This window comes from Orcinus orca, chromosome 10 (assembly GCF_937001465.1).
Source record: "Orcinus orca chromosome 10, mOrcOrc1.1, whole genome shotgun sequence".
NCBI classification, from domain to species: domain Eukaryota; kingdom Metazoa; phylum Chordata; class Mammalia; order Artiodactyla; family Delphinidae; genus Orcinus; species Orcinus orca.
In genome coordinates this window covers 40694685-40720059 of record NC_064568.1, presented here as the reverse complement: position 1 = coordinate 40720059, position 25375 = coordinate 40694685, and the positions used below count along the sequence as shown (strand labels likewise).

Genomic DNA, 25375 nt, shown 5'->3' with positions numbered 1-25375 from the left:
ACCAGGACTATCATACCAACATCATGGCAATATTACAAGAAAGAAATGACCAGGGAGGAAGGAGGAAGGTCTGTGGCTTGGGTAACAGGACAGCAGACCCTGAGGGGCAGGGAGAATTGGGCCAGGGCAAGAAGGGAAGGGCCGCAGAGAAACCACGAGGCCACAGGCCCAGACTGCTGGCACCTGCAGCGGTCACGGTAAGTTTTCACTTTGTTTTCACCAGGCTTTCTCTGCAATCCCGAGATGGGCAGTATGATAACATCTGCTCCACGAAGACGACGTCAGAAGACATGTCAGACAATCTGTACAGGGGGAACAGGTCTTCTGATTCCCCGTTCAGTGCTTCACCAAGGATCAGAGAGTTCAGAAGGGGAGGGTGGGCCCAGAGCTGAGAGCCACTGCTCTCCTGTGGGTGTGGACATTCCCTAAAGGCTTGTGAGCGGAGAGAACAAAGCGAACAAAGCTCGCAGGGAGTTGAGGGCTGGGAGAACAGAAAGGGAGCGTGAGATAAGGACTGCAGATAAGAGCCGGAACTAGGTCAGTGGCGATGGGATAGAACAAGGGGTGCCTGAATGCTGCGAGGGGACAGGAAGAAGTCAGGGACGACTGAGGTCCTGACCCTGACTCACTGGGAGAATGAAGGCGCCTTTAACAAAAAAGGTGGCAGTGCTTAGGCGACAAAGAGAAAGGGTGCGGCAGCTTTCAGGATGACCAGGGTTGAGGCCTAATGCCTGGAGTCTGGCGATGGCCGGTGCAGACAATGGCTGAGGCTCCAGTGCCTGTCAAGGTGTCCTCAGCAGCAGAAAATGGGCCCACTCCTCAGGAGAGGCAGGGCCGGCCCCACCACTGATACCCCATCCCGAGGCCCAGGCAACGGCATGCATGGCCTTGCCCCAGATGACTGCTGACGTCCTGCGTGTGGCAGACTAGTGTGGGGAGGTGGCCCCAAGCCAAGTCGGGTCCTATTCTTGCCACAAGTGCAACTGGGGAACCAGTCGTGCTCAAAGGGGGTGGCAGATAACCCCTCCAGCAGACTATTAGTCAACAAATATTGACTGGCTCCCTCCTGCTAGGTACTCCACACTGGCCGAGGAGAAAAAAAGAACAAGTAGGCACCTAGTGTTCACAGACCAGGGTGGGGACTCAGCCTGGGTCCATGCACAGGATTCCAGAGGTCCATGATCAGACACACACACAGGCCAGGTGTGCAAAGGCTCATTTTTCTGGAGTAAGAATCCACAGCTCTTCAGATTCTCAAGGGGGTGACGACCCAGAGGAGGAAAGGGAAGGTGACAACAGCATGGTGGGAAAGGAGGTTCTTTGGGTGGCACTTGAGGTATCTGGGGAGGCTCTCCAAAGGAAGTACAGTACCACCTGTCTTGCATTTTATTATTTTTATCTTTTTAAATTAATTAATTTATTTTTGGCTGCGTTGGGTCTTCGCTGCTGCACGCAAGCTTTCTCTAGCTGCGGCAAGCGAGGGCTACTCTTCATTGCGGTGCGGGGGCTTCTCATTGCGGTGGCTTCTCTTGTTGCGGAGCACGGGCTCTAGGTGCGCAGGCTTCAGTAGCTGTGGCACATGGGCTTCAGCAGTTGTGGCTCACGGGCTCTAGAGCACAGGCTCAGTAGTTGTGGCGCATGGGCTTAGTTGCTCCGCGGCACGTGGGATCTTCCCGGACCAGGGCCTGAAGCCGTGTCCCCTGTATTGGCAGGTGGATTCTTAACCACTGTGCCACCAGGGAAGCCCTCTGTCTTCATTTTAAAGGCTGAGTGGGAAGAGGGGCTGGGGGATGGGCAGCAGAGGGAACAACTATCACTGTGAGTGTGCACAGGGTTGCTAGGGCCCTTCCACTGCTCCCACATCCCCTGCAGGAAAGCCTTTGGAAGGTCACACTGAGGGCAGAGCAAAGACCAGTCCCCTCCTTTCCTTCATACACAGTCAGCCTGGACCAGTTCCTTTGGGCAGCCAGGCAAGACTCCCAACTCCCGCCCAGACACCTGTAGGGAGCACTGTGGTTTGCAGGAAGCCAGGCAGCAGGACTGGACAGGCCGGATGGTAGGAAAATCACTCTCCACTGCTTACCAACGGTGAGACTGTGGGCACCTGCAGGACCTCTCCGAGGCTCTTGTTCCCTCCCCTGTTAAAGTGGGGCTGGTGCTATGTCACAGGGTGTTTGAGGATTAAACAAGCTAACTTGGGGTCCACCATCTGGTACAGGACCCCCCATGACACCCATTATGGGAAACAACCTGCTGGCATCCTGGGGTGTTCCGAGTCCTGCCATCCATCAGCAGTGAGCCTAACTCTTGCTGCATCCTCCTGGGGAACCAGATGTTCCCTCTCCTTCCCCCACCACCACCTGCTTGCCTGACCCCTCAATATCCTTTTCTGATAGTGCTTCTTTATTTTCTGCCAAGTTTCTGTAAATGACAAAATTTAATTTTTAAAATTGAGACTCAAATTAAGAACGACCTGTCTGACTCCTTCAGGGGCCCCAGGCTGGAAGAGCAGATACCACATCTGTGAGGCTTCCCTACAGAAACCTTGTTCTGCACCCACCACAAAACTCCACGGCAGCTGAAAGATGGTTGGTGGGTTACAGCACTTTCCCCTGGCTGTGCGGGCTGAAAGTTACACCCCTTTTTAGCAGAGGGCATTCTTCCCAGGCAGGCCCTCTAATGATAACTGTCCCAGACATTCGATTTTACCTGTAGTTGCCTACAAGAGATTTTGTTTATCACCTGTCTTCCTGCCTAGATTCAAGCTTCAAGAAGCCTGTCCATCACTGTTCCCCAGCACCTGGCACATGACAGCAGGGTAACAATAGCCAATGAATGAATGGACAAGTCGGGGGTAGGCAGGATGCACATGTTAATTCCCCCGCTTACAGATGAGGTTCTCCTCCCCAAGTTGGTTGTCTGAGCCTCCAAACAGTGCCCGTGCCTCAGGCATCACTAGGCTTGTGATGTTGGACTCTACACTCTTTCCGTCAGTTTGAGGAGACAGACAACTGGAAGCCCACTTCCCTGCCTCTACACACACAGTTCCTTTTTACCAACACATCCGCTTGTTCACCGCTAAGCTGTCTGTTCTATCCTCCCCTCTGACAATTACCCGCGCCTCTGCTTCTTTCCCAGAGAATGAGGGCAAAAATCTCAACCGTGCCCACTCCCTAAGAGAGTGGTAAGAATCAAATCTGACTAGGTTCCATAAAATTAGAAGACTTCCCAATCAAAGGTGAGCTCTGGGGAGGGCTGGACCCAATTGTTATTCAACTCTGTTCTACTGTATTTCCTACAACAGCAGTTGTAACAGTATGCCAGGCAATTGATTATTCAATTAATTGAAATAACATTTAAATTAATCAGCATAAAAATTTAATAAGGTCAATACCGCTTTCTCCTTTCACAGATAAAACTGGAGGCCCAATGCTGTTACTATTAAGTAACCCACCCAGAGTCACACTGCTTGGGGTTGCCAGCGCCCAAAGGGTGGCATGGGCCCCATGCCTAAGTGGCTCCCCCACAAAGCCCAGCCCTCTGCTCTGATCCTACTCCCACCCACCTCAAATACACAGGTGGTCTCACTGGCATCCAATGGCACTCAGCATCACATTACAGGGCTGATATCTCTTCCCGGTGACATTTCAGAGAGACATGACCAAACCATCAGGAGCCCCACATACAGACATTTCTGGGTCAGGAACTCCAATCCCAGGAAAGCACCAAAGGAGACAAAAGAGCAATGTATGTAGAGGCATTCACAGCTGTGTTTCTCATAACAGGCAGAAGTGGAGCCAGGAGGGAGATGTGACCTGCCGGACACAGTGAGGCAGGCCAGCTGCTCGCTGAAGTAGCAACCTGATGGGCATCACCGTGAGACAGAATAGGACTGTGAGGGGTGTGGAGCCCACACACGTAACCATGAGTGAGACCGCGGCAACACCTGACACAGAATGGTCACAGACTTCACAGGCTCACACAGCAGGGCTGTGGGCAGTGCTTCTTCCGTTTCCTTTAATTCTGTTGTCAAAATGACTTAATAGCAAAATGATTTAAAAACAAGAGTGACACGAGGAACCCAGCTGCCTGTGGCTCACTGCTTGACTGTACTCACACCATAAACAGACTCTCCTGACCTTCACCTGGCTCAACAGGAAAGCAGGAAACCATGGGTGGCCCTCAGGCCCAACACAGTCCAGTCAATCTTTAATGACCTTTCTCAAGCTTAAAAAAAAAAAAAAGCAAAAACTAAAAACCCAGCATTGGTGGGGAAAGAAGAGGACAGACTGAGGCCTGCACACACCAGCCTCCCTGTGCGCCCAGGGACAGGCCCCGCAGTCACACTACAGGCCGAGGGGCCTCCAATCAGGCCAAACATCTCCTGCTGAATAATCAGCGTGAAAATTTCAGTTAAGAACTTAACTGATGGCAAACGATGAGGTTACCTCCCCTCCCCTCCCCCTGCCCCACCATTTCCCTTTAGTGGAAGGAGGGGGAAAACGTCTCCCCTGCCATAAAGCAGAACTCACAACCACCAGGACTTCCTCACCATGCTAGACTCACAGCTGAAACAAGAGCAAGCGAATCCCAATGGCAAATGATAAGGTCCCTGAAGCTCCCCTGCCCTGGTATGGGACAGCCTCACATGGCACTGCGGGGGGAGCTGGCCTGGAGCCCCCTCCCTATCACATCACAGGGGACAGCCAGAGTCACCAGGCATGGGGAATGGGGGGCCCAGACGATCAGTTGTGGGGAATGGAAGAGCCACCGGAAGCTCAGGTCCTGAGGACACGCCGCTGGTGTCTGACCCTCTTCAGATCCGCAGGGCTGAAGAGCACACAGGCCTCCCCCTTGCACCTGAACTCTGGCTGGTGGGCGGGATTCTGAGGCGGAGTCCCGAAGGGAGGTCCCAGGGAGCCTATCTCCTGTGTGTTCACCATCCCTGGATCCAGTGGAAGCAGCAAGCAAGGGTCTGAAAACCCCAGTGAATGGCCCCTGAAATGACACCCTTCCACACGCCCCACACACACCTAAGCACATGTGCCTGTTCACACCGATGCTGGGTGCCCCCAAGTGGTTCCCCAACAGCCACCAACAGGACAACATCAGGGCTCCTGTTACCAACATCACGTGGCTGGCTTATTAAAAGCCTGTGATCAACTAACACGAGCAGCTCTTCTCCACGTGGACAGGTGTCAAAGCAACCCCAGTCCATGCCTGAACAACAGATTTTGGAAACTTAACTGTCTTAGTAGACTTCACACACAGTGAAGTTGATCTTGCTGACATGGCTGCTGCCTGCAGACGTTTAAATAAGCCCCTGAACTCCTCCCAAAGGGCAGGTCTGCTTTTCCTTCAGAAAAATCTCAGCCCAACCAACTCCCAAGTCCATGTGCCTGCCACATTGCTTCATTTCTTCACTCGAATGTTTACAGAGTGCCTCTGGGTCTTGTCATCTGGCAGACAAGAAGGTGACTAAGATGTGATTGCTGTCCTCAGGGACTTGAGGGGCAGGTGAACGGGGAAGCAGACAGGTGAACGGAGAGTCCCCACACAGCGAGGCCGTGAATTCCTGGGCGCTAGGGGAATGCAGAGTGACTAACAGCTGAGGGGAAGACAAAACCTCAGCTCACCTGGAGGAACACTCAAGGCAGACTGGGCATGGCAGGGAGCGCCGGAGTTACTGGAAGGAGTGGGTGTACTGAGGCTGGGCCTTGTGTCCATGGAGAGGGCAGAGACCCCCAAGGTGCACCTGGAGGAGGGACCCAGCATAGGAAGGCCTGCCCCATGGGCTACAGACTTTATCCCATGAGCACTGAGAAGCCAGTGAAAGGACAGGCAAGGAGGTGGCAAAAATGTGCTGAGAATGTTATTTATAAAGAACATTCAGAAAGGGCCAGAAAGTGCAGGGCTCACTGGTTGAGGCCACTGGAAAAACAAGCCACATATGGGTTCAAAAAGCCACCTCCTTACCCCAAGGTTGGCAGATGGCAGCTGCCTCTGAGTCTGTCTGGAGGGATAGACTCTTCCAGCTGCACGGTACCATGCTGTGCTTGCAAAGCTGCCCACACTTCACTCAGGCACACAGGGCCTCTCGTCCCCACAACTACCCTGGGATCAGGCGTTATCATCCCGCCCAAACGACAAGGTTCGTAACAACTAAGGAACTTACTCAACGGTTCACAGCTAATAAAAGACAGGTCAGCATTTAAACTAAAGTTCCTGATTGCATCATGCTTCCAAAACTCAAATAAATAGCCTCAAAGCTTGGGTGTGCTTTCTGCACAGTAGCCAGAGAAGTGTGACCATGTCCATTACCAAGTGAGAAAAGTACCAAAACCATAAACTGTTAGGGCTGCAAAGACCTCAGATATCATCCGGTACAACATGAACTAGATCCAGTGGCCCAGGGAGGGTGTTAGAAATCAAACTGACCACATCAGAATCTTCCACTGTAAGACCCAGGAATCTGAATGTTTCAAGAGCCTGCCCACTCCCAGGTCATGATTCTACCACATGGCCCGATTGAGGAGCTTCTGAGTCAGACCACATCCCTCCTCTCAAAGAGGCTGACCCACGGGAGGAAGTGACCTGTATGATGCCACCCCAAGCTGCCTGAGTGCCTACTGTGGTCACCAGGGTGGGTGGGCTCTGGATCAGAGCAGGCAGGATGAGAAGAAACACAGAAATCTCTCATACAACACAGACATCCTGAGCGCCACAAGAGACCCAAGTAAAGTACAGGACAAGAAGGGCAAGAGCTAGGGCTAAACTAGACCTCAGGTCTCTGGACTTCAATTTGACTGGTATGTTGTCTATTTTACCATGTTGCCTGGAGCCACGGAGGAAGGTGACTGGAACTTCAATTCCCAAGTCATTCTATGGGCTGCCCAATGCCCACGCCCCTCCCTTACTTGGGAAGGCTCCACGTGGAGCCTCCAGGGAAGAAGAGCAAGCTGCAGCCTATAAAGTGCCCCCCACTCACTGTCCCAGCTGTGGGGAGGCGCCAGCAGCACAGACTTCTCTCTGGCAGCATTGGTAGCAGAGCAAGCTGCAGTGTCTAGTACTTGAGAGCAAGCCATTTTCCTGTGAAATGCTGGGCTTCTTTCTGACTGCGAACCTCCAAGGTAGGCTCTGCTCTCTCTTTTTTCAAAAATGAACAAACAAACCAGTCAGAGTAGATTTCTGTTGCTTGCAACTAAGTACCCTAGCTTCATGTGACCAATTACAGCAATAGCCTAACAATAATTATGGGCATCACTTTAAGCATTCCAAGTTTCTTAAATTCCCTGACTCATCTGATCCACAGGGAGACCCTGGATGCAAGCAAGGCAAAGGTTCTGATGCCTAGCTTGCAAATGGAGAAGCTGGGCTCAGGATGTAACGTGTTCTGTGGACTGGGTCCCAGCATTCCCCCAAGTCCAACACAAAGGCCAATGGGTGATGCAGGCAAGCCAAGGTGCTCACCTGGCCTGGGGTTCCTCTCACCGTCCTTCCATCCCAAGCTGGAGCTGAGCTTGAAATGTGCAGGGTCCCAACACTGGCACCCCAGTTCAAAAAGCAAATTCTTTACAAGTCAATTCCCAGGCAAGTCAGCGGTTTACAGAGCAACAAAGTGCGCTGAAGCTCCTAGGAGACTAGAAGCTATTTTAACCTCTGATCAGCTGCTTCTCAGAGTGTCACAGTCTGAGAAGTAAAGGTAAGACAGCTGTGTCCTCGCTGGTGTGATCTCCAAGTGATAAAAATCCTAATTGAACCAAATTTAAACTACAAGCCAGAATTGGCACATTTATTTGTTGCGGAAAATATCGCTTAAACAAGGTCTTTCGGTCTTCACCTACACATATTTCCTCTGGAAGCAAAGGCTTTTTTTCTTTTTAACCACGTGCTGGGCTGAAAGGTTGAGAAGGCAGAAGCACACAAGGAAGCTGTGCTGTGGGACTACGCTGAGTTCTTGAGCTTCTCAGAGCTGCACTCTCCAAAACTGCAGAGGGGCGTTAAATGAGGGAGCGTATGTGATGTGTGCAGCTCTGTGCTACGGCCGATCAGTAGGCGCCAACACGGTGATGACCGACGGCGGGGCCGGATGCTCTCACCTGCACCGTCCGAGTGAGGCCCCAAAATTCTACCGCCCGAGTGAGGCCTGCTCCCCCCACCCCATCCCTGAAAGGGGTCATATGACAGATCCCCACACGCATGCCTCTCCCCTCCCCTCACTTCATCTAGAGGAGGACTGATCCCTCGCCCTTGAGCTGACCTCACTTTAGAAGGGCAGATCCATCACGTGTGCAGAGGACATGAGTCCAGGTCAGGAAAGCTAGTCACAGTGGGAGGGTGAACTGAGGCAGGAGCTTCTCCTCAAAGTCAGACACCTCCACACGTGCCAGTTGTGCTCCAGCCCCTCGCCTTCTCCCAGGCCTCCAGACTGCCTTCCACTCAATCCCTGCTCAAGTGTTTTCTCAGCACCTCTGCTGGGTCAGTTATGCTGCCTGGGGCACAAAGCCAACCAATAAGACACAGCGGGGAAAGCAATTCACTGAGAAAGCAAATCCTGGGCTCAGGACTCCCTCCTCCATGCAGCCCACACCCTGCTGCAAGCCCTCCCTCCAGGAGGCTCACAGCTCTCTCAGACACCCCTCCCGTCCCTCCGCAATGCACAGCAGTACGCAGTATTATAACTGGTGTGCGCGGGTCTGTCACCCCACTGGACCCAGCCTCACTGATATCGGTCCCCAAGCTCTTCACAAGCCCAGCACACAGCCGGCGCTCCTCAGTAAGAGTAAGGACAGCGGTTGCAAAGAAGGGCTTGGAAACTTACGCCTCGCCCCAAAGAGCCCAGGCCTCAAGCCCCACTCCCTAAGGACTCATGGACTCCTGGACCCGGGTCAGGAAAGTCCTGCTCTCACCAAAGGACTGCCTCTCCCAGCTATCAAACACACAGGTGCTTCTTCTTTAGGATTCAAACTGCCCTGCCAGAACTGGAGTGTGGCCCTGCCCTGAACACAGGGTGTGGGGGGAGAGGGAGTGCCATCCTTGAAAGGACAAATGTTTTCTGCTCCAGCCATTCACATTTTCTCTAGACAGAGCAGCTCTTGAGAGCCCTGAATCAAAACAGCCCTGGAGTGTGGATTTTACTGGCCACGGGGCCTCATTACCACAGCAACTGTTTTTCCTCTTGGAATTCTTTCAAGAGTACAAGCTGTTGCTTCCCTCAAAAACAAAACCGGGGAGAAGCCAGGGCACCGAGGAGTAAGGGAAGGCCCTGAAAGAAGGAGGGCCAGACGTGACCAAGCCACAGCAAGCTCTGCCTTGAGGTCTCCCAGATCTCTGCAATGGCTTAGCAACTAGAAATGGCGAGTCCCTCCCAGCTGTTTAGGGTTGTATGTGTTTGGGGGTGGAGAGGAGACAGTGTTGAGGGTGTGGGGTATGGTTCATGTGTGTGTTTTGGGGAGTTATAGGATGTGTAGAGGTGTGGGATGGAGGTACTGAGGGTTGAGAATGCAGTGGGAGTGGGTGTAGTCTGGCGGGTTGCTGTGTGGGGTACGTGGGGAGGGGTTGGGGAAGTGTGAGGAGGTGTGGGATACGATGATGTAAGGGAGTGAGCGGGGGTTGGAGGGTGTGTGTGTGTGGGGTGCTTCCCTGGTGGCACCGTGGTTAAGAATCCGCCTGCCAATGCAGGGGACACGGGTTCGAGCCCTGGTCCTGGAAGATCCCACGTGCCGCGGAGCAACTAAGCCCATGAGCCACAACTACTGAAGCCCGCAAGCCTAGAGCCCGTGCTCTGCAACAAGAGAAGCCACCACAATGAGAAGCCTGCACACCACAACGAAGAGTAGCCCCTGCTCACCACAACTAGAGAAAGACAGCGCAGAGCAATGAAGACCCAATGCAGCCAAAAACAAATAAGTTAAAAAAAAAAAACGAACACGGGGGAAAGTTAGGGAGGGATAAATGGGGAGATTGGGATTGACAAATACACGTTAATATATATAAAATAGGTAACTAAGAAGAACGTACTGTATAGCACAAGGAACTCTACTCAATACTCTGTAATGGCCTACCTGGGAAAAGAATCTAAAAAAGAGTGGACACATGTATATGTATAACTGATCAGTTATATGTATAACTGATTCACTTTGCTGTACACCTGAAACTAACACATCATTGTAAATCAATTATACTCCAACAAAAATTTTAAAAATAATAACGAAGAACACAAATTGCATTTCAATTCTGTATTACAATACTTAGTACTATGGAGCAACCACATCCCGGTCCAAGTGTTAGCAGGAGCGAATTTAAAACATACAGCCCGAGTTTGAAACAGCTGACCTAGAAGCAATTGTTCGAGGCAACTCATATTTCTAGTCAGAACACCCCAGTCAGTTGGTCCAGAACATGGAGAGAGTGGATGGCAAGTCCAAGCAGCTTTGGGGAGCCAGGCTCAGCAGGTCCCTGCCCTCTGTGTGAGTCCGTGGTCTGGTGCACAAAGCCAAGGGGCTCAGAGTCATGGGACAAAGAACACCCAGGACAACTGCCAATGGCATGAAATATCTAAATGCTTTGTTAAAATAAGTTTGAGTTGTCCCTGCCCCAAGGAGCTGCCTGTCTACTGAGGGGCTGGCATGAACTGGGACTCAGTAACATTCAAAACAAAAAAAAATTAGTTACTACTATTATTATTATAGTAACTACAACTATTATCAAGATGTGGGAGGTTAGCAGTATGGCTTATCAAGGACGCTGCATGCCTGCCAACCATTCACAAGGAAACAGTCTTCTTTCTAAAAAAACAAATGCCAAATAATAAGTAGTGCTGAGTCACTGATATCCATATGGGGGAAAAATCTTGACCTCTATCTCACACCATGTAAAAATAAATAAATTCCAGATGGACTGGCAATCTAAAGGTGAAAGGTAAAACAGTAAAACTTCTAGAATATAACATAAGAGAATATCATCATGACCCAGAGTATGCAACCATATTCTTAAATAGGCCATAGAAGGTATTGGGGGAAAAATGGATAAACTGGCCTACATTAAATGAGGAACTTCTGTTCATCAAAGAATGCAATTAAAAGCAAGAAAAGTGAAGGCCCAGAGGCGGTAGAAGAGACAGTTGCAGCACCATATAGAACAAAGGACTCACCCAGGACTGGAATAAAGAACTCCTAAAAATCAAGAGGAAAAAGTATCAGGCAATCCAATAAAAGGCCTGAACAGGTACTTCATATAAACATATGAAAAGATACAGAACTCTATTAGTTAGGAAGAAAATGCAAATTTAAACCACAAAAGTGCTAGAGAGAACCCTCATATACACCACTGGTGGGAGTGTAAAATGGTACAGGCGTTTTGGAAAACTGTTAGGCAGTATCTACCCTATATATGCCCTATGACCTAGCAATTCTACTCACAGGCATACACCCAGCAGACATATGTACATAGATTCACCAAGACATGCACAAGATTGGGTACAGCAGCATAATCCATAATAGCCCCGCCCTGAAAATCTAGAGTGGAATGGATAAAATGCGGTGTATTCAAACAATGGAACACTGTACAGCAATAAGAATGAAGTAATGCCACACTCAGTAAAATAGCCCACACACATAATGATGAATGAAAGAAGCCAGATACAAGAGTATGTGCTGTATGATCCATTTACATAAGGTTCAAAAGTAAGAAAAGCCAAACTCTGGTGTTAAAAGTCCCAAGGGATTGATTACTCTGGAGATGTAAGCACCTGGGTGGGGGCAGGAGGGGGATTCTGGAATGCTGCCACGTTTCTTGATCTGAGTTACTGATTACATGGGTGTATTCACTTAGTGAAAATAACGGAGCTGATTTGTGTACTTTTCTTTATGTATAATATACTTCAATTAAGAGTTGTTTTTTTAAAATTTTTAGTGCCATTTCATTGCTGTTAAAACAGAAAAACTGACATCAATTTAGAAACCAAAAATAAATCATTAAAACCTAAAGCGGGGGCTAATTCTGTCTAGATGACAGTAAGTTCTCCAAAGAGAAGAATATCTCGGGGCCCCCAAGCACACCAAGAAGACAGCTACCTGGACACCAAGAGGGAAGCACACTCCCTCACACCCTCCTGACTCTAGGAGACAAGCGAATACAACTGAGGGATTCACCATCAAGGTCACACAAATTCTTTTGTTGCAAAAGCTAACAGAAAGATTACACACCAGCTTGAATTTCAAGATTCCTTTGCTTTCCAATTCCTGTCCCCCATCAGTGGGGCCTTGAGAACACCTGGTTACATCTTGTAATGCCACAGAAGTCACCCGAAAGGGAAACTGAGGCCTGAATAACTGCATCAGTGCAGTGAAGGAGCAAGAAAGGGATCTTGTCTTCTGGCTTCCTGTCCAGGGTCTTTTCTGCTACATGAGGCTGCCTCAGCCACTGCAGGTGAGCTAAACCATAAAGGAGCCAGACAGCTGTGCATCTACCTCGGGAAGCCCTACCCTCCCGGGAAACTTAGAAAGAGGTGCACCCTTTGCCCAGCTCAGTAGCTTCTCCCCACATTAGCACAGCAAGCTGAGGGAAGGTCTCGTTCTCTTCCTTGCAGCCCATGGCAAAGCCCCTCCCTGCACAGCTCCAAGGGGGAGGCTGCACCAGTTCCACCCCATCGGGAGGGCTCCAAGGGACTCAGCCATGAGGTGGTGGGCTCCTCTGTGCCCATCTCCAGGGGGGCAGTCCTGTGTGACGTTGTACAGCCCCTGACCCTCTCTGGGTCTCCACTGTCACATCTGTAAAGTAAAGGGGTCCTCACTGGGGGTAGAACAAGAGTACAGCAGAAAGAATAAACGCACATACACACTTCTCATTTCTCAACACCTTTCTGCACCCACCACCCCACTTCATCTTCATCCTGGAGGGCCGGGGTTACCGTGGCCGGCTGAAGAAGTGTAAGCTCAGGAACACGAGGAGATTTACCTATCGGTCTCAGAGTTAGCAGAGTAGCAGGCAAGGTGGCAAATGCAATCTGCCTAGGCAACCCTGGTGCAGGGAACCTCAGAGAAGCCACCAGCCTGACTCAGAGGCAGCACTCAGTTCAAATGGAGGCAGCCCTCGGGGCCTGCCCACCCACAGGGATGGGTAAGGGCAAAAGAGAAGGAAGCGGGCTTCCCTGGTGGCGCAGTGGTTGAGAGTCTGCCTGCCAATGCAGGGGACACAGGTTCGTGCCCCGGTCCGGGAAGATCCCACATGCCGCGGAGCAGCTGGGCCCGTGAGCCATGGCCGCTGAGCCTGCGCATCCGGAGCCTGTGCTCCGCAACGGGAGAGACCACAACAGTGAGCGGCCCGCGTACCGGGGAAAAGAAAAAAAAAAAGAGAGAGAAGGAAGCAGGAAGGTCGCCTGCTCCACAACACAGGGCCAGCCCAGAGAGCCAAGCCACAGGGGCACTGCCTCAGCCTGTGCTACCTCTCCTGAGAGACCAGTGAGTCTTACCGCTGGGGTCCGGTGAGGCCTTGCTACAGTGGAAAGGAGGCCCAATTCACAGTGATGCTGTGGTTGCCATGCTGCACCCCTATCCAGCTGGCCTGGACCCCACTGGCACCCTCCCCTCCCACACACACTTCCCTGAAACAGCTGGACCGAGCTCGCCTGTCACCTCGTCCTGCCCAAAGCCATTCCATCCTCACCTGGCTTCCCCCAGCCCCACTGCCCCCTCCCTCTAAGTTTCCTCCACCAACTCCTCCGAAACGCCCGCAGGGCGAGCCTCAGGGCACTGATGGTGCCCCCAGTTCTCCCCCTTTGCTGTCTAGGCTCTGAACCCAGGGGCCCTCATCTAGACCTACAGCTTCAAATCCTACTACACAAGCACCTCTTAACAGTCCAGATGCCCGCCTGCCAGTCTCTCTGCACTTAGATGTCTAATAGTCACCTCAGGCCTAAAGTGACCTAAACTGGACTCCTGATTTCCCCTTCAAGACCACTGTCCCCTGGACTTACCTCAGGAACAGGCCCCGCCATCCACTCAGCTCACTCACCCCACAGCCCATCTGTCAGGACATCCGGGAACCCTGTCCGACGGCCACTGCCTCACACCTGGCCTAATGCAGCAGCCTCCTACCGCCACACACTGTCAGGGCAGGGCACTGGTGCTCGCTCAGGCCTCCAGTGGCTCCCTATCACCCTCAGAGGGAGGTCCAGCCCCTGCGGCCCCAGCCTCCCAGGGCCTCTCTACTCTCATGCCCACCCTACGCCCCCAACCTTTGACTCTACTCCTGCCACACAGGGATTCTTTCTGCCACTGAAACAAGCCAAGCTCCACCTGCTCTTCCCTAGATCTTGGCATCCCATCCCTCCCTGCTCCCCACCCCTCACTCCTACCCCCTCTATCTCAAATCTCCCACTCAAAGAGATCTTCCCAACCGAAGGCAGCTGTGCAGCACACACCCACACCCACCCACCCCAACACCCCCATCCTAGCCCTCACAAGTTATCTTCCCTGTTTACGTGTTATCTTCCCTGTTTACGTGTACTTTACTAACCACCCACTCCTCCCATGGAAGCCCCTGGAGGCAGGGAGGCAGTCTTATTCACAGGCTGGATCCCCAGGGCCTGGCACACAGCTGGTGCTCAATAATACTTGTTTGGTAGCTGGCTGCAGAGTTCCTGCAGTCAGAAAGGGCAGCTAATGCTCCAGGGAAAGGAGATGTTCTACTTCCTTTTGTCAAGGGAGAATGTCAGGGGAGTGATCAGAGATTTCCAGAAAAATCCTGTATCAGAATCATCTGGGGAACTTTAAAAATGCTTTGATTCTAAGATCCTGACAGGAGGTTTGGGATGGGGCCAGAGAAGAGATTGCAAATTGTCTCCCCAGGTGATCCTGATGTACTGGTAGGTCTGAGGACCTCTGACTGAACCTACATCTTTATTTCACAAATGAACAAGTCAGGGCCCTCCAAGGGGATGACTGAATCCAAAGTTTCAACACTGGTTCATCAACAGGTATCTGTGTTGGGAGCCCAAACCTCCCACCCACAAGGTTCTCTCTCTCACTGGCTCTAAGACCTTAGGGTCTGAGCAGAGGTGGGGAAGAGGTCAGTCCTTAAGATGAATGGGAACTGCAAACCTCGTCAAGGTTGCAGCTCTGCAAATCCACTTTGTTAATCTAACATTTGGCACTAAAAATGAATTCCACCTTCAAGGAATTAGGGCTAGGCTGAGTAAAGCCAGGGTACCAGGAGGATGTCCTCTTTGCTTCCATCGGAAACAGAGCGGGCTCCACCCACTGTCACTCAGCAGAGAGGGCTGGAGGACCACTTGACTTCCCTGCTTCCAAGAGGGCAGAGGATAAAGGACAGACACTCATGTTTATAAAAGGCCCATGGGCAAGATCTTGAGCTGGACACTTCTTGGACCTCTTTCTCTGGGCTCCTAGCTACTGAAGAGGTCAGAAGCCATGTCTAGGATAGGGAGGCTCAGAGTTTTGAAGATCTGCTTCTATGCCAAAGATGTGATGAATGGAGCTGAGATTTGAACCACATTACCTGGTTCCAAAGCAGATGCTCTCCGCTAAGCCAGGCAGCTCCCACCAGGCAGCCTGATGGCAATTTCTTTGTGTGATGGGAAGGAGACCCCTTCCTGGGGACCGCTTGTTCCCAAGCACCTGGGGTTGAGGAGTGGAGAGGGATACAGGGCCAGGGCCTAAGGGACCATCCAGGATTGGCAACACGGCAACGCATAGGCACAAGAGGTCCCTTCAGCCTCAGGTTTCCTTGTCTATTAAATAGGGAGAAACCAACACCTACCTGAAGGGGCTGCTTTGGGGACTGAACAAGTCACGAGATCCCGTCACAAACGGCCGTGTAAATGTTGTGACTGCCCACCTGCAAAAGGCTGTCAACCCAAGAGGCAGTCACCTCCTCAAGTGACTTAGCAATCAGGCTGCTGGGCATGGGGTGTGGCCACATGGGGTGGGGACAGAGACAACTTCCTGAGAGGTGATCAGGACATGGACACGTCAGACTCCCCCCAGCTCCCTGGGCTCTCCTCCACCGCCCCCCTCACTGCCCTACTCTGCCCCACCACCCGCCCCAACTTGCTAGCCCTTCCCTCCAGCTCCCTCTTCTGCCCCTATCTGGCCAGGACATTCCCCGGCGCACCAAAGTCAGAAAGTTTCAACGTGCTCCCCCTTTGCCTTGGCACTGCTCCCACTCTCCACATGCACATTCCTTGAGTGTGAAGACCACAACTGTACCGCTGAATGGTCAGCATTTAACTGCACTGGATGCACACACAGAAGGTCAGGGATATGCATGTGCTGGAGACACCAGCCACGAAGACTGGCAACTTCAAAGCCCTCTGCCCCAACTCTAGGCCCCCCAAGACCTGGCTCTGTGGTGCAATGGGTAGCACATTGGACTTTTAGGCCCCCCAGGCTGATCTGATGGTCCCCTGGGTGGTTTCCACCTGCCCTCTCCCTCTTACCTCTCAATAAATGGGAGTTAGGTAGAGACACGGTCTCTTATGAGATGGACTAGAGGAAGCAAGTCCTCCAGAGATGCACTATCCTATAAGACAGCCATAAGTCAAGTGTAGCTGTTCAAATGTAAGCTAATTAAAATGGAATAAAATTAATGTCCTGTTAGCCACATTTCAAGGGCTCAAGAGCCACATGTGGCTTGTGGCTATGGTACTGGACAGCACAGATTAGATGTAGAACACTGAACAGTGCTGCTCTGGTCTCTAGAGCCAGGTGAAAAACAGGAACTGCTGTTGAACCTGAAAGCTGACAGCCAGACCTTGGCCCCGAGATCACACCCAACCCCTGAGGGGCTGGCCAGGCCGACAACCAGTCTCCCTGTCTCAGGGCAGAAAGAGACAGCCCAATCCAGGCCAAATGTCGGTAGAGCCAACAGCCAAGGGGCAAGTGTTTGTGCCAAGTGAATCACCTTCAGAAGCCACCATTTGGCTGCTGAGGAAGAGGTCAGAAAAGAAAGTGGCCTCACAGTGCCCTGCTGGATGGCATGGTAGAGAGATGCCTCAGAACTTCACCTACAGCCTTGAACTATTCACCTACTCACCCAGCTTGGAACTTCTGGATGAGCATCAAGAAATGAGGTTCAAATACTGCAGTACAGAAATATGTGCCCGGGCAAGCTGGCTGCCCTTGCAGCTGCAAGCCCTGGCTCCTGCAGAACTTGGCCACCAAAGCACCCAGCAGCACTTTCAGACCTCATCCCTGCCCCAATCCCTGCCAACTGCTTGCTGTCAAACCCTCTGGAGCATCCCCCACTCTCCCTTCTGTGCCCCTGAATGTTCCCATCTCTGAACTGCTCCCCTGGAACATTCCTCTCTAGCTACTTTAATACTCCCTTCCCAGTCCCATCCACCACAACTCAGCCCATGTTCCACTCTGCCTTCCCATGAAGCCTCCCTGGACCCAGCTTGGCTTTCCCAGGAAATGAACCCCAGGTGCACAGTTGAACATCGTATGTGGTCTTTCCACCTGTCAACCTGGGTTGGCTGACCTACAGTATGCTGCTACAAGCAGGGCTGTCCCTGCATAAAAGCCCCCTCTAGCAGGGGGTCTAGCAGGGGGTCTTGCTTGGGCTGGAATCCAGGAGAGTCACTTATGTTCCATAACCTTGGGCACCTGAACCTCTTCTTGTCTTGCCCCCTGTCAAATCAGTTGCATCAGGTGGGGTAGCAAGGACGCACTTTGGAAAACTGCTAAGCTGCACAACCACGATGGAGCTTTACTGCTGAATAATACACAGAAACTTCATGACTATAATTTTGAGTCCATCTGTCACAATCTCAGCACTGATTCCTCCACACTACACTAAATTATAAGTTTATAGTCTTGTGGGGGAAGAAAGTAAGATAACACCATGAGGAAAATCAACCTCATGCCCGAAACCCTGACGCCTCCTGCAAAACCATGTGCACAGAAGGTATCAACGAAGGACCTGCACAGAGTCTAGGGGGCCAGCAGGGAGCCACCCCATGGGGCAGACAGGCACTCTCCATCAACAGGGGCAGGCTGAGGCAGCGCTCGACCCTGGAGTCTGTCCCACAGAGGCCTCGTCCTAACATCAGAAGACTGAACTAAAAGTGGGGCACCACTTCCTCCCTGAGGGAGGAGACCACTTGCTTCCTATCTGCCGGCAGTAGGCAGGCCGTACTTCCTCCGCACTCACAGGTCCCACGAGAAATAACTGTGGACTGAAAAATTAACTCAGACTTTAGACCCTTGACTGTCTTTTCCCCAGGCATCTACCCCAAAAGTAACGTCACTCAAGAACTGTGGAGAGGGCTTCCCTGGTGGTGCAGTGGTTGAGAGTCCGCCTGCTGATGCAGGGGACACGGGTTCGTGCCCCAGTCCAGGAAGATCCCATATGCCGTGGAGCAGCTGGGCCCGTGAGCCATGGCCGCTGAGCCTGCGCGGCTCCGCAAAGGGAGAGGCCACAACAATGAGAGGCCCACGTACCGCAAAAAAAAAAAAAGAACTGTGGAGATTACATATGACACTAAAAACACAGGTAACAGAAGGTAAGAAAAGATAATTTGGACTTTATCAAGATTTTAAAAACTTTCGTGCATCAAAAGACACTACGAAGAGAGAGAAAAGACAACCCACAGAATGGGAGAAAATATTTGCAAATCCCATACCTGATAATGGTTTAATATCCAGCGCATATAAAAAAATCAACAACTCAACAACAGAAAGACAAGCCACCCAATTTAAAAATGGGCAGAGGACATGAGTAGATATTTCTCCAGAGAACATATACAAATGGCAAATAAGAACATAAAAAGATACTCAACAGCAATAATCATTAGGGAAATGCTAATCAAAACCACAATAGTGGACTTCCCTGGTGGCGCAGTGGTTAAGAATCTGCCTGACAATGTAGGGGACATGGGTTCGATCCCTGGTCCAGGAAGATCCCACATGCTACGGAGCAACTAAGCCCGTGCACCACAACTACTGAGCCCGCGTGCCACAACTACTGAAGCCTTCACGCCTAGAGCCCGTGCTCCACAACAAGAAAAGCCACCACAATGAGAAGCCCGTGCACCACAACGAAGAGTAGCCCCCACTCACAGCAACTAGAGAAAGCCCGCACACAGCAACGAAGACCCAAAGCAGACAAAAAATAAATAAATAAAATTAAAAAAAAAAACACGACAGTGAGATACCAGTTCACACCTACTACGAGAGCTATAATTATTTTTTTTAAAGGAAAATCACAGGTGTTGGCAAGTATGTAGAGAAATTGGAACCCTCATGCGTCGCAGGTAGTAGTGGAAAATGGTACAGCTGCTCTGGCAAACAGTTTGGCAGTTTCTCAAAAAGTTAAACACAGAATTATAAGCAATTCCACTCCTTAGGTATATACCCAAAAGAACTGAAAACAGGGACTCAAACAAATACTTATACACCAAAACGTACACCAATACACCAATGACAGCATTAGTCACAACTGCCAAAAGGTGTCCATCAACAGATGACTGGATAAACAAAATGTGGTATGTACATATAATGGAATATTATTCAGCCTTAAAAAGGAATGAAACTCTGTTACATACTAGAATGGATGAACCTTGAAAACTTTTGCTAAGTGAAATAAGCCAAACACAAAAGAACAAATACTGCAAGATTCCATTTATATGAGGTATTTATATCAGGCAAATTCAGAGAGACAGAAAGTAGGTTAGAGGCTACAAGGCGCCGGGGTAAGAGAGGAATAGGGAGTTATTGCTTAATGAGTGCAGAGTTTCTGTTTAGAGTGATGAAACGTTTTAGAAATAGTGGTGACGGTTGCACAACATTGTGAATATACTTAATGCCAATGAAAAATGGTTAAATGGCAAATTTTATGTCATATAGATTTTACCATAATAAAAAAAATACCAAAAAAAAGAACTGTGGCAAATAAGGTTACACCCATCCTTGTCAGTGGGAAGAAGGGCCAGAATCAGGACTAATTGGGATCTTAATCAGTAGGGATTAAGGCATGTACATACGGGCAGCTTGGACTTGGGGTCTATACTTTTTTTTTTTACTTTATTTTAAAATTTACTTATTTATTTTTGGCCACACCATGCGTCATACAGAATCTTAGTTCCCCAGCCAGGCATCAAACCTGTGCCCCCTGCAGTGGAAGCACGGATTCTTAACCACTGGACTGCTAGGGAAGTCCTGGGCCTATACTCTTTTTCCACTATTGTTTTTTGGGGATGTAATTCATAAAACCTCAAGGAGCCAGAAATTATGTAGGAAAGCTTCTCAACCTGCCCCCACCCTGCCTCTGAGAAACCAGCCCAAGTCAGCGCATAAAGAGAGCCACCACCTGTCCTCACGGTCCCTAACCGCAGCACTCCCCTGGGATACCTCCTCCTTATGTGACAAATAAAACTGCCTCCCATTTATTGGCCTTAGTGCTGCCACCTATAAATTAGCCCTCCTTCTTCCTTCTTCTCAAGGCTGTCATCAAGACCAGATAAGATAAGCCAGGCAGGCGGTATCATTAGCCATGTTAAATCTGAAAACACTGCTGCCTTTAATAAAGAAATTAAACTGCTAGAGCTACAGAGTAAAACAGGAGCACCATGTACTCCCCATCTCTCTTTCCTTCTTTCCTTTTCTTCATAACACCATCTCCGTCTAACACTAGATATATTTTGCACGACCATCTGTGCCCCCAACTAAATGGAAGCTGCTTGGGGCACAGACTTCTGTGTGCTTTGTTCACTGTGGTACCTCCAGTGCCTGAATCACTGGTGCACAGTAGGTGCTCAGTACACCTCTGTTGAAGGAATGGATTACTAGTTCTAATAATCCATTTTGAAACAAACCAAACAATATTTCATCACCTCCTGCTAATGCACTATTGACACCACTGCATGGAAATCGAAGAGTCAACTAAAAATTCTAACTTCGCTTTCTAAGCAGGAAAAGGACTATACGAGTGGAAAAATCAGGAGCTCCTAGATACGCATGCCAAGAAAGGAAAAAGCTTCCAACGGAATCAAAATTGTGGCTTCACAGTAACTCTTGTTTCTTAAAATGAATGCAAGGAAACTCCAAAGGCCAGTGAGCTCTCAATTCCAAGAGGAAAGTCATGTGATTTCCAAATGTACATTTTTCAGAAATGAGTTCACAACCATGAGCTTTCTGAAGTCAGAACTGTGAAGATTAAACCAATTAAAGTAGTAATCAGTATGCCAACAAACTGGATAACCTAGATGAAATGGAAAAATTCCTAGAAACACACAATGTAACTAAACTGACTCATGAAGAAATAAAAAATTTGAATAGACCTATAATTAGAAAGACGACTGAATAAGTAACCAAAAACCTTCCAGCAAAGAAAAGCCCAGGGCCAGCTGGCTTTACTGGTGAATTCCACCAAACACTTAAAGAGTTAACACCAAACCTTCTAAAACTCTTCGAAAAAAATGAAGAGAAGGAAATACTTCCTAAATCATTCTATAAGATCAGCACTACCCTGATAGCAAAGCCAGACAAACTACAGATCAATAACCCTTATGAATACTGTTGCAAAAATCTTTAACAAAATACTAGCAAACTGAATTTAGCAGCATATTAAAAGGTTTATATACCATGACTAAGTGGAATTTACTCATGAAATGCAAGGATGGCTCAACTTACAAAATTAATCAACATAATACAATAATAAAATGTAGGAAAAAAACCACACGATCATCTCAATTGATTAAGAAAAAGCATTTGATGAAATCCAATTCCCCTTCTTGATAAAAACACTCAACACTAGAAACAGAAGGAAACTTCCTCAACATGATAAAGACCATATATGAAAAACCCATAGTGAATATCACACTCAATGGTGAAAGACTGAATACTCTTTCCCTCAGGTCAGGAACAAACCAAGATGCCTGCTTTCAACACTTCTATTCAATATGGTACTGAAAGTTCCAGCCGGAGCAATTAGGCAAGAAAATAAATAAAAGGCATCCAAATTGAAAGAGAAGTAAAATTATCTCTCTTCAATGATGACATGATCTTATATGCAGAAAACCCTAAAGTCCACCAAAAAACAAAACAAAAACAAAAAAACAAAACAAAACCAAAAAAACCGTGTTAGAATAAATAATAAATTCAGCAAAGTTCCAGGATACAAAATCAATGAACAAAAATCAGCAGCATTTCTATATGCTGGCAATGAACAATCCGAAAAGGAAATTAAGAAAACAATCCTATTTAAAACAACACTAAAAAGAACGAAATACTTTGGATTACATTTACCAAGGAGGCTAAAGACTTGTACAATGTAAATTAAAGAGTTTTGTTGAGAGAAATTAAAGACTTAAATAAACATAAAGATATCCCATGCTCATGAATTGGAAGACTTAATATTGTTAGGATGACAATACTACCCAAAATGATCTACAGATTCAGTGCAATCCCTATCAAAATCTCAATGGTGTTCTTTGCACAAATAGAAAAATCTATCCTCAAATTCATATGGAATCTCAAGGAATCCCAAACAGCCAAAACAATCTTGAAAGAGAACTAAGTTGGAGGACTCATTCTTCCTGATTTCAAAACTTACTACAAAGCTACAGTAATCAAAACAAAGTGATACTGGCATAAGGACAGACGTACAGACCAATGGGACAGAATAGAGCGTCTAGAAACAAACCCTTGCATATATGGTTAAATGATTTTCAACAGGGATACAAAGAACATTCAATAGAGAAAGGACAGTCTTTTCAACAAATGGTACCAGGAAAGCTGGATATTCACATGCAAAAGAATATACTGGATCCTTATGTTATACCATATACAAATATTAACTTAGAACGGATCAAAGACCTAAATGTAGGAGCTAAAACTATAAAACTCTTAGAAGAAAACGCAGGAGAAAAGCTTCATGATCTTGGATTTGATGATGGTTTATTAGGTATGATACCAAAAGCAGGATCAACAACAGAAAAAAACTGAACTTCATTAAAATTTAAAACTTTGTGCATCAAAGGACATTATCAGGAAAGTAAAAAGACAACCTTGGGAATGGGAGAAAATATTTGCAAATCACCCATCTGATAAGGGGTTAATATCCAGAATACGTTAAGAACTCCTACAATTCAACAACAACCACCAAAACCCAATTTAAAAACGGGCAAAGGATTGAATAGACATTTCTCCAAAGAAGATAAACAAATGGCCACAGGCACATGAGAAGATGCTCAATATCACTACTCATCAAGGAAATGCAAATCAAAACTACAGCCACAATTAGGGTGTGTATAACCAACAAAACATAAAAAGAAAAGTGTTGGCAAGGGTGTGGAGAAACTGAAACCCTTGTGCATTGCTGGTGGGAATGTAAAATGATGTGGCAGCTATGGAAAACATGGCGGTTCCTCAAAAAGTTAAACATAGAATTACTGTATGATCCCCAAATTCCACTTCTGGATATATACACAAAAGAACTGAAAACAGGGACTCAAACAGATATTTGTATACCCACTACTTACAACAGCCAAAAGCTAGAAGCAACCCAAATGCCCCCTAACAGATAAATGGATAAACAAAATGTGTTATATACAAACAATGGAATATTATTCAGCCTTAAAAAGGAATGAAATTCCGACACATGCTGCAACATGGCTGAACCCTGACAACATTACGCTGAATGAATAAGCCAGTCACAGAGAGGCAAGTAGTATATGATTCTCTTATATGAGATACTTAGAGTAGTCAAATTCAATGAGACAGAAAGAATGGTGGTTGCCAGGAACTGGGGAGAGAAGGGGAAGGGGAGTTATTGTTTAATGGGTACAGAGTTTCCATTTGGGATGATGAAAAGTTCTGGAAATAGTGGCTTAATTATATAACACTGTGACTATCCTTAATGTCACTGATTTGTACACTTAAAATGGTACATTTTATGTTATGTATATTCTACTACAATTTTTTAAAAAGTAAAGGAAAAAAATAGGTCCATATTTTCAGCGCATTGAGAGAATCCCTCTTAAAAGGCCAGTTTTCCTGATAGCCTAGGGCATCCTTCCCATTGTAAGGGGGCCTGAGGATGCCATTCTGTCCTTTGTATTCTGCCCTCAAATCCAATTCCATAATCTGGACCCTAAATCCAAGGAAACAGCCCGGGTTGACTAGCTGCTGTTTGAAAGGCTGAGGTCTTGAGTATCCCTAGGCCAAGCAGTCTGCAGGGATAACTGACAGAGCCGACAAACTGCCAACAAAAACAGAAGCCAATCCCGCTGGCTTTCACTTTCTATTACTTCCCCTTACACTTTCTCACAGGACACCAGACCGCCATGCAGAAAGGAAACGGGCCAAACCAACCTTCCTGATTTTTTTTAGTTGGAAAATGGAGTCCCTGTTTCCCCCCATCCATTACAGGTCTAGATATTTAATATCCTTTGTATTTTGTACAGCTGAGGACAAAGTTTTTGCCCACCCCAAAACAGCAGAACAAACAACGTCCATCCTCTGTACTCTATGTACTCTCTAGAGCTCTTGCATACAGATAATCTAACAGATTATCCTGTTAGATCTCAAAATAACCCAGTGAGAATGAATGTTTTGGGGTTGTTATCCTCCACTGGAGACATGAAGAAACCGGAGCTCATGAGATGAAGCAATTAGTCCCAAATCCTACAACCCCAAGTGACAGGACCAGGATTCGCACGAAAGTAGTGAACTTCAGAGTTCTCCTTCCTCTCGATTACTTCGGAAAGAACAACGAAGTAGAAATGGAATCAGACCATTTTATTGTCAAACAAGACCAAGGAAAAATGCTTCCAAGTTTGGCAACTAATAGGACTAAATCCCCAAAGAAGAGCCTGGAAAAGAACTAAGCGTCCGCCTCTTTCCCTTAGGTCTACCCTAACCCAGACATGGATCTCTCCTTCTGGTTTTTTGTACTCAACGATCCAGCCGGGCTCCCAGGGCAGTCTCGTACTGCCCTGCCCAAGGCGCTCTGGCACACAGCGGAGAGTCGGCCAGACTCGCGGTATTTCACCAGGGATGGGAGGCCGGCTGGTCATGGGAAAACGGAAGATTCAGCGTGCTCAGACACGAACAAATCACGCCCAAACCAACGAGCATATGAAACTAAAACTGGCCCTGGAAATCCACACGGGAAACACCGGCCAGGAGCCAAAGGGCCTGCGGCGCGTCGACCACTGCCCTACCATACCAACGCACGCGCGACAGCACTAGCGCCAAGCATGGTACCGCTCTCGCAGACCCAGACTTGGGCGGTCGCCGACGCCGTACGCATGCTCCAGCAGCGCGCATGCGCGTCCCCAGCAGTTGCCTTTTCCCTGTAGTCCGCTGCCCTCTCGCCCTGATGCCGGAACCAAACGCTGGGTACCTCAGCC

The 25375-nt window shown here is 48.6% G+C and overlaps 1 protein-coding gene and 1 long non-coding RNA gene across 9 annotated transcripts in view; both read right to left on the bottom strand.

Annotated features, from left to right (window-relative positions):
- Positions 1 to 25375, bottom strand: part of CCDC12 (coiled-coil domain containing 12) — a 74881-nt gene that overhangs the window by 49257 nt on the left and 249 nt on the right. The window lies entirely within an intron of this gene.
- Positions 909 to 25362, bottom strand: LOC125965662 (uncharacterized). Of its 2 annotated transcripts, XR_007479871.1 has the most exons (3): positions 16460 to 25362; positions 15781 to 15868; positions 909 to 12770 (listed from the first exon to the last, which is right to left on the bottom strand). It is a non-coding gene; the product is annotated as an uncharacterized LOC125965662 (long non-coding RNA). The 2 variants fall into 2 exon arrangements; XR_007479870.1 differs by lacking the exon at positions 16460 to 25362 and having other exon boundaries at positions 15781 to 16029.